Consider the following 18,875-nt stretch of genomic DNA (forward strand, 5'->3'; position numbering starts at 1 on the left):
CTAGCATGTGAGATGAGTAGAATTGTGTGGTAGTTTGAACATTCTTTGCCATTGCCTTTCTTTGGGATTGGAATGAAAACTGACCTTTTCCAGTCCTGTGGCCACTGCTGACTTTTCCAAATTTGCTGGCATATTGAGTGCAGCACTTTCACAGCATCATCTTTTAGGATTTGAAATGCCTCAACTGGAATTCCTTCACTTCCTCTAGCTTTGTTCAAAGTAATGCTTTCTAAGGCCCACTTGACTTTGCATTCCAGAATGCCTGGCTCTAGGTGAGTGATCACACCATCATGGTTATCTGGGTCATGAAGATCTTTTTTGTATAGTTCTTCTGTGTATATCCATGCCACCTCTTCTTAATATCAGTCATTTGGTGATAGTATTTTACTAGTTCCAGTGAAGTATAAAATCTTAACCTTTACTCTCTCTAGTTCATGTGTTTTAATTATTTCCTCTACTTACATTGAGAGCCATATCAAACAATGTTATAATTTCTGTTTCAATCATCAAACATAACTCAGAAATTTCAAGAAGAAGGAAAGTCTGTTGTCATTACCCATGTTTTTATTCTTTCCATTGTTCTTCCTTCCTGGTGTTCCAAGATTCCTTTTTGTTTAAAGAACTTGTTCTAAGTTGTTCTCTTAGGATAAGTCTGCTGGGAACAGATTCTTTTAGGCTTCCTTCATTTGAGAACGTTTTGACTTATCCTTTATTACTAAAGCATATTTTCACTGGTTATAGAATCTGGATTGACAGTTCTTTTCCTTGGGCACTTGAAAAATGTGCAACTTCTGCCCTCCATGGTTTCAGAGGAGAAATCTGTCATTTGAATTGTTTTTCCTGCTATTTATAAGCTGTTGTTTCTTGATGACTATGCTGTGTCTTGGTGGAGACCAATTTAGGTTTATTCTGTTTGAAATTCACTCAGCCTTTTTATTCTATAGGTCTATTTTTTTTTCAAGTTTGGAAAATTTTCAGACCTTATTTCCTCAAATACTTTCCCTGGTTGTGGTAGAAGTCCAGGTTCCTCCTTATGCTCCTTTGACACCCCAGGTGGGCAGGAAAGGGTACCCCATTACTCTTGTACAGGAATGAGGGTGAGGGTTCTTTACCAGCCTCTACTGATACCACTTGAGTTGGGAGGCAGAAGGGTGCTTCATCATTACTCCATGCGGCTGCCGCTGGAAGAAAGTCAAAGTTCTGGCTTCCTGCTCAGTCTTCCCTTACACCATCCTGGAAGAGGGTTAGAGTACCTCTTTATAACCTGGCATGGGTGAAGGCCTAGACTTCCTACTGGGCTATTGCTGACTCTCAAGAGTCTCTCAAGAGGTGATAGAACCACCACTTTCCCTGTGATGTTTGGCTGGAGTGTGTTGATTTGCCAGCAGTCTCCAAAAACACTGCTTTGTTCAGTGATTCACCTGAGGACTCACAGACTCAATTTGTTGTATTCACAGTTGAGATTTACAGCAGCAGGTTACAAGGCAAAATCAGCAAAGGGAAAACCTTCATGGAATGAAGTTCAGAAGAAATCAGGCACAACATTCTAAGAGTTCTGTCTCAGTGGAATGGCCCAGGCTGTGCACAGTTTTTCAATCATGAATTGTGACAACACGATAATGTGTTTTTTCCCCTGGGAAACTCTAAAAACTCAGTACCCAAGGTTTTTAGGAGGGCTGGTCATGTAGGTACTCACTTCCTAATACCAATTCCAGACTCTCAGAAGGAACACAAGGGAGCATAATAAACCACATGGTTTTCATGAACAATGTGCACAATGAGACACTCTTCTCATTTAGGGAAGGTTTAATATCAGTGTAGGGAACTATCGGTGCAGTTTCCAAATGTCAGCCAAGGGCCAACCTTGCAAATAAGACTTTCTGCAGACAACAGGCTCAGGCTTTCAGTGTTTACTGTTCTGCACAGGTGGTTATTAACTAAATGTTTTCTCCCTTGCTAGGCTGTGGCTTTCCTGGTTCTTTGTCTAGAGAATACAGGCTTCTTTGTCTGAGCCCACTGGCATTTCTGGGTTGACTGTATCTCTAGCACCCCATCTGAGAAATATGAAGTAGAAAACTCATAGAACTCACTGCCTTGTCTTTCCGGGTAACTAGCCAATCTGCCTTCTCTCCACCTTTCAGTTTTCTTATATTTGTTTTATAATGTCGAGGGTTTTTAGCTGTACTTGGTAGAAGGAATGGGGAAAAATGCAACTACTCTGTCTCATCTTGAAGCAGTAAGTCTCCATTACTTCTATAATTAAGAAAAAGTGATTTAAATATTTTTTCATTATGAAAACAAGTTATATATGTATACAAACAAAACACATGTATGTATCAGTTCAGTTCAGTCACTCAGTCATGTCCGACTCTGTGACCCCATGAATCGCAGCACACCAGGCCTCCCTGTCCATCACCATCTCCTGGAGTTCACTGAAACTTACGTCCATCAAGTCAGTGATGCCATCCAGCCATCTCATCCTCTGTCGTCCCCTTCTCCTCCTGCCCCCAGTCCCTCCCAGCATCAGAGTCTTTTCCAATGAGTCAACTCTTCTCATGAGGTGGCCAAACCACTGGAGTTTCAGCGTTAGCATCATTCCTTCCAAAGAACACCCAGGACTGATCTCCTTTAGAATGGACTGGTTGGATCTCCTTGCAGTCCAAGGGACTCTCAAGAGTCTTCTCCAACACCACAGTTCAAAAGTATCAATTCTTTGGTGCTCAGCTTTCTTCACAGTCCAACTCTCACATCCATACATGACTACTGGAAAAACCATAGCTTTGACTAAATGGACCTTTGTTGGCAAAGTAATGTCTCTGCTTTTCAATATGCTATCTAGGTTAGTCATAACTTTCCTTCCAAGAGGTAAGCATCTTTTAATTTCATGGCTGCAGTCACCATCTGCAGTGATTTTGGAGCCCAAAAAGATAAAGTCTGACACTGTTTCCACTGTTTCCCCATCTATTTCCCATGAAGTGATGGGACCAGATGCCATGATCTTCGTTTTCTGAATGTTGAGCTTTAAGCCAACTTTTTCACTCTCCACTTTTACTTTCATCAAGAGGCTTTTTAGTTTCTCTTCACTTTCTGCCATAAGGGTGGTGTCATCTGCATATCTGAGGTTATTGATATTTCCCCAAATAACAATCTTGATTCCAGCTTGTGCTTCTTCTAGCCCAGCGTTTCTCATGATGTACTCTGCATAGAAGTTAAATAAGCAGGGTGACAATATACAGCCTTGACGTACTCCTTTTCCTATTTGGAACCAGTCTGTTGTTCCATGTCCAGTTCTAACTGTTGCTTCCTGACCTGCATATAGGTTTCTCAAGAGGCAGGTAGGTCAGGTGGTCTGGTATTCCCATCTCTTTCAGAATTTTCCACAGTTTATTGTGATCCACACAGTCAAAGGTTTTGGCACAGTCAATAAAGCAGAAATAGATGTTTTTCTGGAACTCTCTTGCTTTTTCCATGATCCAGCGGATGTTGGCAATTTGATCTCTGGTTCCTCTGCCTTTTCTAAAACCAGCTTGAACATCAGGGAGTTCACGTTTCACGTATTGCTGAAGCCTGGCTTGGAGAATTTTGAGCATTACTTTACTAGCGTGTGAGATGAGTACAATTGTGTGGTAATTTGAGCATTCTTTTTCATTGCCTTTCTTTGGGATTGGAATGAAAACTGACCTTTTCCAGTCCTGTGGCCACTGCTGAATTTTCCAAATTTGCTGGCATATTGAGTGCAGCACTTTCACAGCATCACCTTTTAGGATTTGAAATAGTTCCCCTGGAATTCCATCGCCGCCACTAGCTTTGTTCATAGCGATGCTTTCTAAGGCCCACTTGACTTTGCATTCCAGGATGTCTGGCTCTAGGTGAGTGATCACACCATCGTGATTATCTTGGTCGTGAAGATCTTTTTTGTACAGTTCTTCCGTGTATTCTTGCCACCTCTTCTTAATATCTTCTGCTTCTGTTAGGTCCATACCATTTCTGTCCTTTATCGAGCCCATCTTTGCATGAAATGTTCCCTTGGTATCTCTCATTTTCTTGAAGAGATCTCTAGTCTTTCCCATTCTGTTCTTTTCCTCTATTTCTTTGCATTGATCGCTGAGGAAGGCTTTCTTTTCTTGCTATTCTTTGGAACTCTGCATTCAGATGCTTATATCTTTCCTTTTCTCCTTTGCTTTTCACCTCTCTTCTTTTCACAGCTATTTGTAAGGCCTCCCCAGGCAGCCATTTTGCTTTTTTGCATTTCTTTTCCATGGGGATGGTCTTGATCCCTGTCTCCTGTACAATGTCATAAACCTCTGTCCATAGTTCATCAGGCACTCTATCAGATCTAGTCCCTTTAATCTATTTCTCACTTCCACTGTATAATCATAAGGGATTTGATTTAGGTCATACCTGAATGGTCTAGTGGTTTTCCCTACTTTCTTCAATTTAAGTCTGAATTTGGCAATAAGGAGCTCATGATCTGAGCCACAGTCAGCTTCCGGTCTTGTTTTTGCTGACTGTACAGAGATTCTCCATCTTTGGCTGCAAAGAATATAATCAGTCTGATTTCGGTGTTGACCATCTGGTGATGTCCATGTATAGAGTCTTCTCTTGTGTTGTTGGAAGACTGTGTTTGCTATGACCTGTGAGTTCTCTCGGCAAGATTCTATTAACCTTTGCCCTGCTTCATTCCGTATTCCAAGGCCAAATTTCTCTGCTATTCCAGGTGTTTTTTGACTTCCTACTTTTGCATTCCAGTCCCCTATAATGAAAAGGACATCTTTTGGGGTGTTAGTTCTAAAAGGTCTTGTACGTCTTCATAGAACCATTCAACTTCAGCTTCTTCAGCATTACTGATTGGGGCATAGACTTGGATTACTGTGTTATTGAATGGTTTGCCTTGGAAACGAACAGAGATTATTCTGTTGTTTTTGAGATTGCATCCAAGCACTGCATTTCGGACTCTTTTGTTGACCATGATGGCTACTCCATTTCTTCTGAGAGATTCCTGCCCGCAGTAGTAGACATAATGGTCATCTGAGTTAAATTCACTCATTCCAGTCCATTTTAGTTCGCTGATTCCTAGAATGTCGATGTTCACTCTTGCCATCTCCTGTTTGACCACTTTCAATTTGCCTTGATTCATGAACCTAACATTCCAGGTTCCTATGCAATATTGCTCTTTACAGCATTGGACCTTGCTTCTATCACCAATCACATCCACAAGTGGGTGTTGTTTTTGCTTTGGCTCCATCCCTTCATTCTTTCTGGAGTTATTTCTCCACTGATCTCCAGTAGCATATTGGGCACCTTCTGACCTGGGGCGTTCCTCTTTCAGTATCCTATCATTTTGCCTTTTCATACTGTTCATGGGGTTCTCAAGGCAAGAATACTGAAGTGGTTTGCCATTCCCTTCTCCAGTGGACCACATTCTGTCAGACCTCTCCACCAAGACCTGCCCATCTTGGGTGGCCCCACAGGGCATGGCTTAGTTTCATTGAGTTAGACAAGGTTGTGATCCTAGTATGATTAGATTGACTAGTTTTCTGTGATTATGGTTTCAGTGTGTCTGCCCTCTGATGCCCTCTTGCAACACCTACCATCTAACTTGGGTTTCTCTTACCGTGGACATGGGGTATCTCTTCACGGCTGCTCCAGCAAAGCACAGCCACTGCTCCTTACCTTGGATGAGGGGTATCTCCTCACCACAACCTCTCCTGACCTTGAACGTGGAGACATGTATGTATATATATCTCCACATTCATGTATATATGTATACATGTATGTATACATATATATATTAAAAATAGGTTTAATTTTTAAGTTGAATTAAGAACACTTAACATGAGATGTATCCTCTTAGAAAAATTCTAGGTTCACAGTACAGTATCCTTGCAGGCAGTTACCCATGCAGAGTGTTAACTGTAAAACCTTTGCTTCTGGTTTACAACCAAAGTCATGTGCATAGGAGACCATATCATCTCAGTCACAGGAGAAATAATTATAAATGTCCCTAACTAACCAACAAATTCTAGACTAATGAACTATTTCTGAGATGAAAAATTGTGTAAGATATACTGCTGTTGCTGCTGCTACTGCTGCTAAGTCGCCTCAGTCATGTCTGACTCTGTGCAACCCCATAGACAACAGCCCGCCAGACTCCCGTGTCCCTGGGATTCTCCTGGCAAGAACACTGGAGTGGATTGCCATTTCCTTCTCCAATGCATAAAAGTGAAAAGTGAAAGTGAAGTCACTCAATCGTGTCCAACTCTTAGCAACCCCACGGACTGCAGCCCACCAGGCTCCTCCGTCCATGGGATTTTCCAGGCAAGAGTGCTGGAGTGGGGTGCCAACTGCTACCTAATAAACATTCAATTTGAAGTCTTAAACAAGAACATCAAATTGTTATTCTGTTGCAGTATTTCAAATTATGAGGGCAGTTTGATTTGTTTTTTTATATCCACAGTGACTCATAAGTAGATAAATTAATATTTCTCAAACTTGCAATAAATGTTAATGAAATGTCTAGGCTGTTACAATCTAAACATTTATAAGCAAGCTTTGATTACCAGTAAGTTGTAATGAATAGGTTACCATTGTTTTAATCATTATACTTCTAATTGTCAGGAAACATTTCTTTAACCATATATTTGTGCCCAAAGAGCATTAGTCAGGGGGCTTCTGGAAGCAGGCTTTAAATTATCCTCCTGACTTTGAGGCAATCAATTTCTACTACTTCAATCCCTGTTTACAAAAATGAGCTAACTGAACCAAAATATGCTTTTAAATTCTGTATTTTAAATCTTTAGGTTTTAATTCAGTAGTTCTCAAACAGCCACCCATGGCCCTATGTGTGTCATGATTCCCATCAATCTTTCACTTTCAAAATTAGAATTATAAGGATCACCGACTGCATTATCATAAAGCTAAATGGGAAAATCATGTTCTTTTCTATTGATAGCTTTTGTTACTTCTCTCATGTCTATGTTTATCTTTCCTGGAATTTCCAGAACTGTATTATTCATATTGAAGTAAATGTCATAGAGTATTTCCATTTAGTATTTAACATTTCATTGATGACATGAAATTGGTACTTTTTTCCCTAATGCTATATAAATATTACCTCAAGTGATTTGTTTTGAAATATTATTTATGGTTTTACCTAATAGAAGCCTAATCAGGCTAGCTTGTGCTAAAAAAGTGGGGACTGGTGTGGGGAAGAAGCAAAATATTGCAAGGGCATAGTACCTGACAGAGGGTATTAATTGAATGTTGCTGAGCCAGGTACCAAGGCAAGTTTAAGATCTTTTGCAATAAATTCATGGACCTTTATCCTTAGAGTGCTACTATTTATATAATTTTCGGTCTCTAATATCACTTAGCTTCAAATTCCAAAATCCTGGGATCAGATCTTGATGGCATAACTTAGGTCACATGTCTATCTCTGGACCAGTTAACTTCTTCAGGGGCATCAATTTCTGCCTAAGCCTGCCCCTGGCTACTGGGGAGGGTTCTTAAGGAAGATAGCCCCCCTGTAGGTCAAACAGCCACTCCTGAAGTATCTTCTACACTGATTGTTAAGGGTATCAATTCTCTTCCCGACAGGTCTCAATATTATTCTTTTTCTCTTCTTAACATTCTGGTTAATTCAGTATTCATTTATCTACTCTATTCTTCAGTAATAGTTACATTTTATCAGTAAGCAAATCATTCGTTTTCATCATTTCTATCAGTTCTTTGGATATACACTAATTTTATTTTATTTTATTTGAATGAATATTTACATTTTTTAACACCATAAAGTTCACCATTTTAAATTATACAATTCAGTGGATTTTGGTATATTCACAACCATCACCACTATCTAATCTGAAAATTTTCCATCAGCCTGAGAAGTTCTGGGGCTGGGTTGTTCTGTTTCCCCCTACCTCTAGCCCTTGGCAGCCACTAATTTGGTTTCTGTCTCAATGGGTTTGCCTATGATGGACATTTAGTATAAATGGAATTATGCACTGTATGGGCATTTATGTCCGGCTTCTTTCACTTAACAGTGTTTTAAAAGTTTATCCATATACTCATGTGTATTAGTATTTTGTTCCTTTTTATGATTCCATTGTGTGGCTATGCCACTTTTTGTTTATTCATCAATTGATGGACATTTGTGTTGTTTCCATGTGTTGACCATTTAGATAATGCTGCTATAGACATTTGTGTACAAGTCATTGTGTGGACATACTTATTTTCAATTCATTTGGGTAGATGCCCAGAAGTGGAATTTTCTGGGTCATATGGTAACTCTATGTTTAACTTTTTGAGGACCTGCCAAACAGGATTTACACAAATTTTAAATTCTACCACCTGCAAATATATTTTATGCTATCACTGTTACTAACACAGAAAGAAATATTAAACAGTTCCAAATTAGTTCACAGCTCTCAGATATGGATATATTTTAAATTAACATAAATCTCTCGATTATTTTTTTTCTTAAAATTGCCCCTCAGAATTTGATTTCATGTGAATAGCTCCAGTTTTGAAGTGAGTCACATTACTATTCTCTTTTTGATGTAGTGAATCTATAACTCTTCTTTCTCTTCATTACTTTCCCATAATAATATTCCTAATTAGCAATAACGGTGATAATAGCTATTATTTATTCATGTACGCACCTTAGATATATTATTTCATTTAATTCTCATAACTTTATGGTTGTCAGATTGGTTTTTTTTTTTTTTTTGTCCCCAAACAACAAAGAGCAGAATGTATATTCTGTAGTGCTCATTGTTTAAGAAAATCACTGGCAGCAGTCTGTTTAAAACCACAATTCATTACTTGATGTTCTGCATTTAACCACAGTTTAACTCAGTTTTTGCCTCCTCAACAAGGCTGGAGAATGAAACCTTAGGACTCCAATAAACAGTCTCAGATGTATCATTAGCATTGCTTTTCAGTTGTATTGATTTCTATTTCTAATCAATGGTCAGCACATCTGACATCTGGTACTATTCCTTCCAGATGTCTTCTGTATCCACTGACTTGAACATGATGCTTTCATGACCATGAGAAATGAATCTTCAAATATTGCTTAGAATTGCTCTTTGGTTTTGTTTGTGTGCTTTAATAAGCTGCTCCAATGATCCTTCCATTTCTCAGTTATATCCCATTTCCGAGTCTGTTCTCTGAAGTGCTCACTCTTTGATCATTCTGCTGTTTCCCTTAATATTAAGTTACTCATCACTGACACATGCCCATATCAATATGTCTAAGAAATGCCTTTCCCAGGTTAAGTATTATCATTACCTCTGTTGTGCAGATAAGGAAACCAAGACATAATAATGACACACCAAGGGATTAGTGGAAGATTTGCACACAAGCAGTTTGACTCTAGAGCAGCATTATCCAATAGGAACATACATATTTTGAGCCATATATGTATAATTTTTAATTTTCCAGTAATCACATAGAACCAGTAAAAATAGGAAATAACCATTTTAATAGTATTTTTATTCAAACCAGGGTATCCAAAATATTATCATTTCAAATTAATATCAAAAATTAATGAGATATTTCTTTTCTTCCTAACAAATCTTCATACCATACATGCTTTTCTTCATACCAGATCTTTGAAATTCATTGTGTCTTTTATACTCAGGGCACATCTCAGTTCACATTAACCATATTCAAGTGCACAGTAGCCACATGTAGCTCGTGGCTACTGAACTGGACAGCAAAGCTTTGGAGTATGCCTTTTTAACCTTTTATTCTGCCTCCCCCAGTATTCTTCTATACTGTTATATCTTCATTATGAATTTTTAAACTTTCTTTGTATTTCCTCGTATTTTATCATATTAGAATTGAAATAATCCATAACTTGGGCATGGAAATTTTTTTAATCACACCATTCAGAAGGAAAATTTTAAGTACCCCTTCCAAACACTTAGAATGCTATTATTGCATTTATAATTCATTTGTGGGGGAAAATGTAGTTTTTGGTACCTTTTAGTCTTTAAAACATCAGAAAAAATTAATTAGTATCTATGGGTTCAAATTTAGTATCTGTGGCTTCCCTGCTGGCTCAGTGGTAAAGAATCCACCTGCAGTGCAGGAGCCACAGGAGACATAGGTTCAATCCTTGGGTCAGGAAGATTCCCTAGAGGAGGAAATGGCAACCCACTCCAGTAATCTTGCCTGTAAAATCCCATGGACAGAGCAGTTTGGCAAGCTATAGTCCATGGGGTCACAAACGGTTGGACACGACTGAAGCAACTGAGCATGCATGGGTTCAAACTGGAGTTTAACTCACTCAACATCTGCTGGACACCTGCAGTGACACAAACTACCAGTTGGCAGAAGGAAGACAAGATTCCTTTGAAGGAGGGAATGCATATGGGAGAGATAGAACCTGAGTGTAAGCACATCTGTTGCCTGCTTCTCCCAAGTCTCCTGCAGAGGGAAATTCCAATCTTAATTGTCAGTGTGCATGGTAAGTCTTTGAAGTACGTAGCAGGCAGACATTTTTCCCTTCATTTTAAAGGTATATTGTGTCTTTAATCAGAAGGTAAAAGAAAACCCAAATCCCCAAGAATCTATATAGCATAATTGACATAAGAAAATTAAGAATGTAGCTGTTTCCTAGATTACCTCTTGTAAGTCATACAGAAGAGGAAATTATTTTAACACAGCTTGTTTTTAGCCAGAATTTGTTTTGATAAATGTATTAGTCTTTCACTAGAGTAAATTCAGCCACTGGTATAGAAAACCAGACTTTGAATTTCAAATGTCTTTATGTGTTGTAATTGCATATGTAAAACTCAGTTGTAACATATGCAATTACAGCTACAGTTTATGTTATCAGGGACTTTAAAGTAAACATGTACTATGGAAATGTCTTCATGCTGTCTAGAGACAAAAAAAATGACATTCACTTTTACATAAATTTATAAACACTAATTTTAAGATTATAGTTCTGGTGAACTTTCATTTGAGCAATTGTGTAATCATAAAACTAAAACAGAAAAACTAAAGAAAACACTGAAGAATACTTCAGGGGACAAAATTATTGTGTTTTCCAGTATCAATAGAAGAGACTTGTTAAACAGCAACATCAAAAAATAGCATACTTTATGTAGAAATTGAAAAACAGAAGGAAGCAATTTACTAATAAAACTCCTATTCATATAATATATATTTCTAAAACATCCTGAGAATTATATCATACTTCCACGTAAGCACTTCTATATCTCTTAACTAATAGCAATGAAACTAAAAGAGAAAATAGTCAAATTATTAATATACTAGATTGAGAGCAAATCACTGTAAACACAAAAACCAGTGGCCGATGATAAACGCATGGAAACATCCAGCTCTTTACTTGGGGCTAAAAGAGATACTCTGAGGAGAGATCTAAGCATTAGGAACAAGTTTGACATTACAAGAGAGACTTGATCTTTGAAAAAATGCACCAGAACATACTCAGTTGCAAGTAGCTGCAATCAAAACAGCCTTAAAATATACATTGGCTAGTGTATAATTCAAGGCAGCAATAAAAGATGGTTTGGATCAAAGCGCCTATCCTTAGGAAAGCATATCATACTTTCATGGGAAGCTAAAGAATGAAAAGAAAGAAAAAATGAACTTAATAATGAACTTAAAAATGAACTTCTCTTAATAGAGAAGATGAGAGAATGGGCTGCTGATATAGAAAAAGAAAACATGGACAGGCTATTGGGACTGAATATAATGAATGCTTCAGACAATGAGATTTCATAGTATATTGACAATTTTTTTTATAGAGGTGAAGTTCAAATAACAAAATTCATTTTAAATATAATTCAGTGTCTTTTACTAATTCACAGCATGGCCCAGCCCATCCTTTACTTCAACAATAAATATCTCTTAGACAAGTTCTGGATTTTGGTTTTTGTCGACACAACTTGAAAACAGAAGTGATGATCCACCTTCTAATGAGTCTATTTTTGAAGGTCAGAATCATAGAAAAAATGCATCTTTGCTTTCTCCTAAAGTAATTTGGATATTTTCTCTTTTAGTATCATTCCTATTAAGCAGTCATTATGACTCAAATGGAAGATAGACTTATAATAATAATTATACTAATTCTTAAGGTATTGTTTTATAACTGTAGACTATTTAAATATGAAAATGAAGTGTTTACTTTTTAAATTTTACAAATTAAAATTTGTAATTTATAAATTAAAAGTTAATTGATTCCATTTCATTCCTTTTGTAGGTAGGGTAATTACAGTATTTTTGTTGTTGGCAAGTTCACGAAAACAATCCAGAAACACATAATTTTACCTTCTGAAATATTGCTATTAATAAAGAAGATTGAAAGCCTCCAAATTCTATCTGAATGAGACTAAGCTTGTAAAAGTATTGATCTTTCTTTTAGGGGTACAAAAATTCCAATGATCAGTCCTTTGTTTTTAGTTGCATGAAGTTGTATTTTTAATTATTAAAAAAAATCTATGACTGCAGTTTCTGTTGTATCTCACAGCGATTGATGGGGATCAGTGCTCCAGCATGAGAAGCATTGTTGTGGTTAATTTTGTTCTTCAGCAAGCCACTAGGCGCCCTTACCTCAGGTAGGCTTTTATGAATTCACTTAACTCAGGTCCTTGATTATAAATTCCAGAGAAGCACAGTCCTTTCCTTCAGAGACTCACTGTAGTTTGTAATCACCTGCCTATTTCCACCCAGAGGTAGCCATCATCCTGAATTTTGTGTTAAGAACCCGTGCTTTTCTTTAGAACTCCCCGTATTTGTATGTACTTCTGATACAGAGGTAAGCAGTAAAGGACAGGGAAGGGATCTAAGCACTAAACATTCTCAACATCCTTTAAATACTGGGGTTCCTAGGATTCTGCCCTTGGTTCTCTTTCTATCTCATGTTTCTGCATGACTTTAGTGGATGATTTCAACCATCTTCATGACTTTCAACTTCCACTTTAGGAGTGATGATTCACAAATTTATGTCTTTCCTAAACTCCAGACCCACACATATAGCTACTGATTAGACATTTCCACTTGTTGGTTCCATAAGGCTTCAAACTCAGTTTCTCTAAAGCATAACCACCAAGCAAACTCCTTCTCACGGTATACTTTTCCTGTATTTTATTCAGTTGCTCATGGCGAATATTCAGAAATTACCCAACACTATTCCTTTCTTCTGATTCCTTTCCTGATTATAATCAGTCACCTGAAATCCTGGCAATGCTACCTCATTTGCATCTCTCAAAGATGCACTCTAAAAATTTATTAAACATATATTGAAAGTATTAGAGATACGTGGGTTGAATTGTGTCCTCTTAAAATTGTATGTTGGTTTTCACATCTGTTATCTAAATGTCATCTTATTAGGAAATAGGGTCATTATAGATGAGGTCGTACTGGAGTAGGGTGGTGGCCTAGTGCAATATGACTTGTGACCTTATAAAAAGGGGAAATTTGGACATGAACAGGCATGCAGGGAGAGGGCCATGTGGAGATTAATGCCAAGATTGGGGTGACAGAGCAGAAGCCAAGGAACACCAAAGATTGCCAGCAAACAAGCAGAAGCTAGAGAGAGGCATGGAGCAGATTCTCCCCCTGGTCCCCAGAAGATATCAAGCCTGCTGACACCTTCATCTTGGACTTCAGGCCTCCAGAACCGTGAGACAGTACATTTCTCTTGTTTAAACCATTCATGTTGTGATACTTTGTCTCAGCAACCCTAGAAAATGAATGCAGTATGTGCACCTCTGACCAGAATTTTCACACCTGGTAGTTGATCATATGCAAATTACTGCACAAGTGAACAAAGAAAAATAATAATGTTTATAATTGGGTAACAAGGGAAACTTGAGAAGGAACTGGCAACCCACTTCAGTATTCTTGCCTGGAGAGTTCCGTGGACAGAGGAGCCTGGTAGGCTACAGTCCATGGGGTCACAGAGTCGGACACGACTGAGCGACTTCACTTTCTTTCTATAGTTTTGTTTGGAGAAGGAAATGGCAACCCACTCCCATGTTCTTGCCTGGAGAATCCCATGGACGGAGGGGCCTGTTGGGCTGCGGTCTATGGGGTTCAAAGAGTCGGACATGACTAAGCAACTAACACACACACACACAACAAGGGAAACAACCCAAGTGTCTTATAACGGAAACAACGTTCATAAATTATAGCATATTCAAACACTGGAATACCATGTAGCTCCTAAAATTACTGATGTGCATATAAAGCCTAAGAGAGAAAGACATTCATAATATAGTTAAGGTGCTTGAATGTTGAGGGGCTCCAAAACCATATATGTAATTTTACAAGGTCATTTTTTTGTCTTTTATATGTTGTGTGTTATAAATAGGGAAAAGTCTGAAGGTATATCAACATGTTTACAGGAGTGGAATTTCAGGTAATTTACGTCTTTCTCTTTCTGCTTATTCATATTTTCTTGAGATGTGGTTAAGAAAGTATTTTTATTTGTTAATACGTGTTTATTTGGCTGTACCGAGTCTTTGGCCCTCAGGGTCTTTGTGGCCACATGTGGGATCTTTAGTTGTGCCACGTGAACCCTAATGCAGCTTTTGTGATCTAGTTCCCTGAACAGAGAGCAAACCCAAGTCTTCTGCACTGGCAGCACAGAGTCTTAGCCACTGGACCACCAGGGAGGTTCCAAGAAATTAACCTTTAGTTTTCTATTTCCCGGCTACCCTCTCATAAATAGGTTGCTCTCTTTACCTGCGTAGATTCACAGTCCTTCTCTACCTTGGGAGGGAGGAAGAAAGAAAAAAGAGGAGGAGATAAAGAAGGAAAGGGGAGTTAAACAGATCTATTAAAGAACTAAGTTAGAAAGATTAGGGAATTTAGAAAGAGAAATATCACTGCAAACTGTAGGAAAAAAGTTTTGGGTAGGTAGAGGTGTAAATGAGAGGATCCAAAGTACTATGGGGTGTGAAGAGAACGCAGAACAGAGAAGAAGGCAGAAGAAGAATGTTCCTGGGGGGTTAGAAATGGATCCTCTGTGAAGATTTTTGAGCAGTGCAACTTAAAGCTCAGAATTTTATTTGCATTCTTTTTAGCTGTTTGCATTCAGTTCAGTTCAGTCGCTCAGTCGTGTCTGATTCTTTGTGACCCCATGAATCGCAGCATGCTAGGCCTCCCTGTCCATCACCAACTCCCGGAGTTCACTCAGACTCACATCCATCAAGTCAGCGATGCCATCCAGCCATCTCATCCTCTGTCGTCCCCTTCTCCTCCTGCCCCCAATCCCTCCCAGCATCACAGTCTTTTCCAATGAGTCAGCTCTTCGCATGAGGTGGCCAAAGTACTGGAGTTTCAGCTTTAGCATCATTCCTTCCAAAGAAATCCCATGGTTGATCTCCTTCAGAATGGACTGGTCGGATCTCCTTGAAGTCCAAGGGACCCTCAAGAGTCTTCTCCAACACCACTGTTCAAAAGCATCAATTCTTCGGCGCTCAGCCTTCTTCATAGTCCAACTCTCACATCCATACATGACCACAGGAAAAACCATAGCCTTGACTAGACGGACCTTAGTCAACAAAGTAATAATGTCTCTGCTTTTGAATATGCTATCTAGGTTGGTCATAACTTTTCTTCCAAGGAGTAAGCGTCTTTTAATTTCATGGCTGCAGTCACCATCTGCAGTGATTTTGGAGCCCGGAAAGATAAAGTCTGACACTGTTTCCACTGTTTCCCCATCTATTTCCCATGAAGTGATGGGACCGGATGCCATGATCTTTGTTTTCTGAATGTTGAGCTTTAAGCCAACTTTTTCACTCTCCACTTTGACTTTCATCAAGAGGCTTTTTAGTTCCTCTGCACTTTTTGCCATAAGGGTGGTGTCATCTGCATATCTGAGGTTATTGATATTTCTCCTGGCAATCTTCATCTTGTGTTTCTTTCAGCCCAGCGTTTCTCATGATGTACTCTGCATAGAAGTTAAATAAGCAGGGTGACAATATACAGCCTTGACGTACTCCTTTTCCTATTTGGAACCAGTCTGTTGTTCCATGTCCAGTTCTAACTGTTGCTTCCTGACCTGCATACAGATTTCTCAAGAGGCAGATCAGGTGGTCTGGTATTCTCATCTCTTGAAGAATTTTCCACAGTTTATTGTGATCCACACAGTCAAAGGCTTTGGCATAGTCAATAAAGCAGAAATAGATGTTTTTCTGGAACTCTCTTGCTTTTTCCATGATCCAGCAGCTGTTGGCAATTTGATCTCTGGTTCCTCTGCCTTTTCTGAAACCAGCTTGAATATCTGGAAGTTCATGGTTCACATATTGCTGAAGCCTGGCTTGGAGAATTTTGAGCATTACTTTACTAGCATGTGAGATGAGTGCAATTGTGTGGTAGTCTGAACATTCTTTGGCATTGCCTTTCTTTGGGATTGGAATGAAAACTGACCTTTTCCAGTCCTGTGGCCACTGCTGAATTTTCCACATTTGCTGGCATATTGAGTGCAGCACTTTCACAGCATCATCTTTCAGGATTTGAAAGAGCTCCCCTGAAATTCTATCACCTCCACTAGCTTTGTTCGTAGTGATGCTTTCTAAGGCCCATTTGACTTCACATTCCAGGATGTCTGGCTCTAGATGAGTGATCACACCTTCGTGATTATCTGGGTCATGAAGATCTTTTTTTACAGTTCTTCCTTCTTTAAATGAAATATATAGAGAAAAGACTCAGTGAGTCTCAGATTTATGAAGTATGTTGTTATTTTTCTATATAATAAACATACAGACTCCATCTTACAGAGCGAAGTATGTAAGAAATGTGACTTTGTTTTTCTGTGCTGCTGCTGCTGCTGCTAAGTCACTTCAGTTGTGTCCGACTCTGTGCGACCCCATAGACGGCAGCCCACCAGGCTCCCCCATCCCTGAGATTCTCCAGGCAAGAACACTGGAGTAGGTTGCCATTTCCTTCTCCAGTGCATGAAAGTGAAAAGGGAAAGTGAGGTTGCTCAGTCATGTCCAACTCTTCACGACCCCATGGACTGCAGCCCACCAGGCTCCTCTGTCCATGGGATTTTCCAGGCAAGAGTACTGGAGTGGGGTGTCATTGCCTTCTCTGTTGTTTTTCTATACCTGGAACTTAATTTTTAGTTTTTGTTATTATTTTACCTGGTGACAAAAGCTTAAATAATGTGAGTTTTTCTGAGATTTAAGTGGAGGCAAGGGTCGAGGGCACAGTCTTAAGTAATGTTGAGCCACATGTGAGGCACAGCCGGGGCTCACCCCTTGGAATAATGGCATCTTTGAAATATGCTTCATCCCACCTGGTCTTTGGTCATTATCCAAGACCCTGTCTTTACTGGTCTAGTGAGTCTCTTCGCTGGGCACATGCTGTTTTTAAGTCAAGGGGGACTCTCACTGGGTTCTTGAACCACACTGGGTCGTGTCCACTTTACTCTCTTACACACTGGGCTGAGGGTAAACTCTGAGATCTTGTCACCTCCCTAGCTCAGTATGGGACTTGGGTAGCAAAACCACAGATCCACTTAAGCCATGCTATGAGAGTCTGTAATTCCCAAGTCCTTCTGGGGTTTTGCTGTTGAATTCCAACAGTCTAGCCATCTCATCCCCCAACACAGATATGAGTTTGACTTCTTTCCTCAAGGACCCTTGCTAATATTTAACTCTTTGGAATTATATCAAATTCTCTTTCTCCCCTTGGTCCTGGAAAGTCTTGCCACAATTTTGTTCCATCCAGATTCTTCTTAGGCCTCTGAGTATCCCTTTACCATCTCTTTCTTGAACTGTTGTTCCATCTTTTGCCTACGAAATACTCAGCTTCCCAGTGTTCCATCTTCAGCCCACTGTCTTTCTCAGTTTTACCGGGTTACCTCTTTCACTCCCAAAGATTTGACTACCATCTCTAAGCTAATGACTCCCAAATCTTCAGTTCCAGCCCAAAATCAATGTCCAGTTGCTATACATCTCCTCTTGATCTCTCACAAGCTAATAACAACTTAAAGAAAGAAAATGAAGTCGCTCAGTCGTGTCCAACTCTTTACGACCCCATGGACTGTAGCCTACCACGATCCACCGTCCATGGGATTTTCCAGGCAAGAGTATTGAAGTGAGTTGCCATTTCCTTCTCCAGAAAATCTTCCCAACCCAGGGATCGAACCTGGGTCTCCCACATTGTAGGCAGACGCTTTACCATCTGAGCCACCAGGGAAGTGGTAATAACAACTTAACTAATCCCAAACTCTGTATATATCTTCTGGAAGCCTTTCTCCTGCATTTTTGTTTCTCTGTCCCTCTCTCATTCATTTGGTAAACATGATTATAAACTGCTAAAGTTATCAAGGAAAAGTGCTTAATGCTCTGAGAATGTTTACTGGATGGGATGGGAGTGAAGGTATAACAAAAGATCCTCTCACTGAGCTATTTTTGCCACCAGCATCTGGTATCTGCACAGATCAGGAAGCTAACTATGTCACTTCCTGGCCCCAGATTTTCAAGAAAAACATGCAGAATGCATTCAGTGGGGGTGCCCACCTTGAAAGAGGGGAGTGTTTTATTACTGTTTAGAATTGTTGCCAATTTAGTCATTATTGCTTTCAAATACCCCATAGAAAGTACACTCCCCTTTTGCCTGCCCCTGGGGCAAAACACTCCAGTTGCCCTCTCCTTACTATACCATTGAACATTTGGAGGTCTCCAAATTCCTCGCTTTATTCCCATCTATAATACCTTTCAGGTAAGGATCTAAAGCTGAGTTAGGGGCTACCTTGGTGGTCCAGTGGTTAAGACTGTGCACTCCCAGTGCTGGGGACACAGGTTCCATCCCTGATGGAGAGCCCCTGCTCGGTGCAGCTAAATAAAAAATAAAGCTGAATCACTGTGCCACTTCTCACCTCT

This window comes from Oryx dammah, unplaced genomic scaffold (assembly GCF_014754425.2).
Source record: "Oryx dammah isolate SB20612 unplaced genomic scaffold, SCBI_Odam_1.1 HiC_scaffold_5, whole genome shotgun sequence".
Lineage (NCBI taxonomy): Eukaryota > Metazoa > Chordata > Mammalia > Artiodactyla > Bovidae > Oryx > Oryx dammah.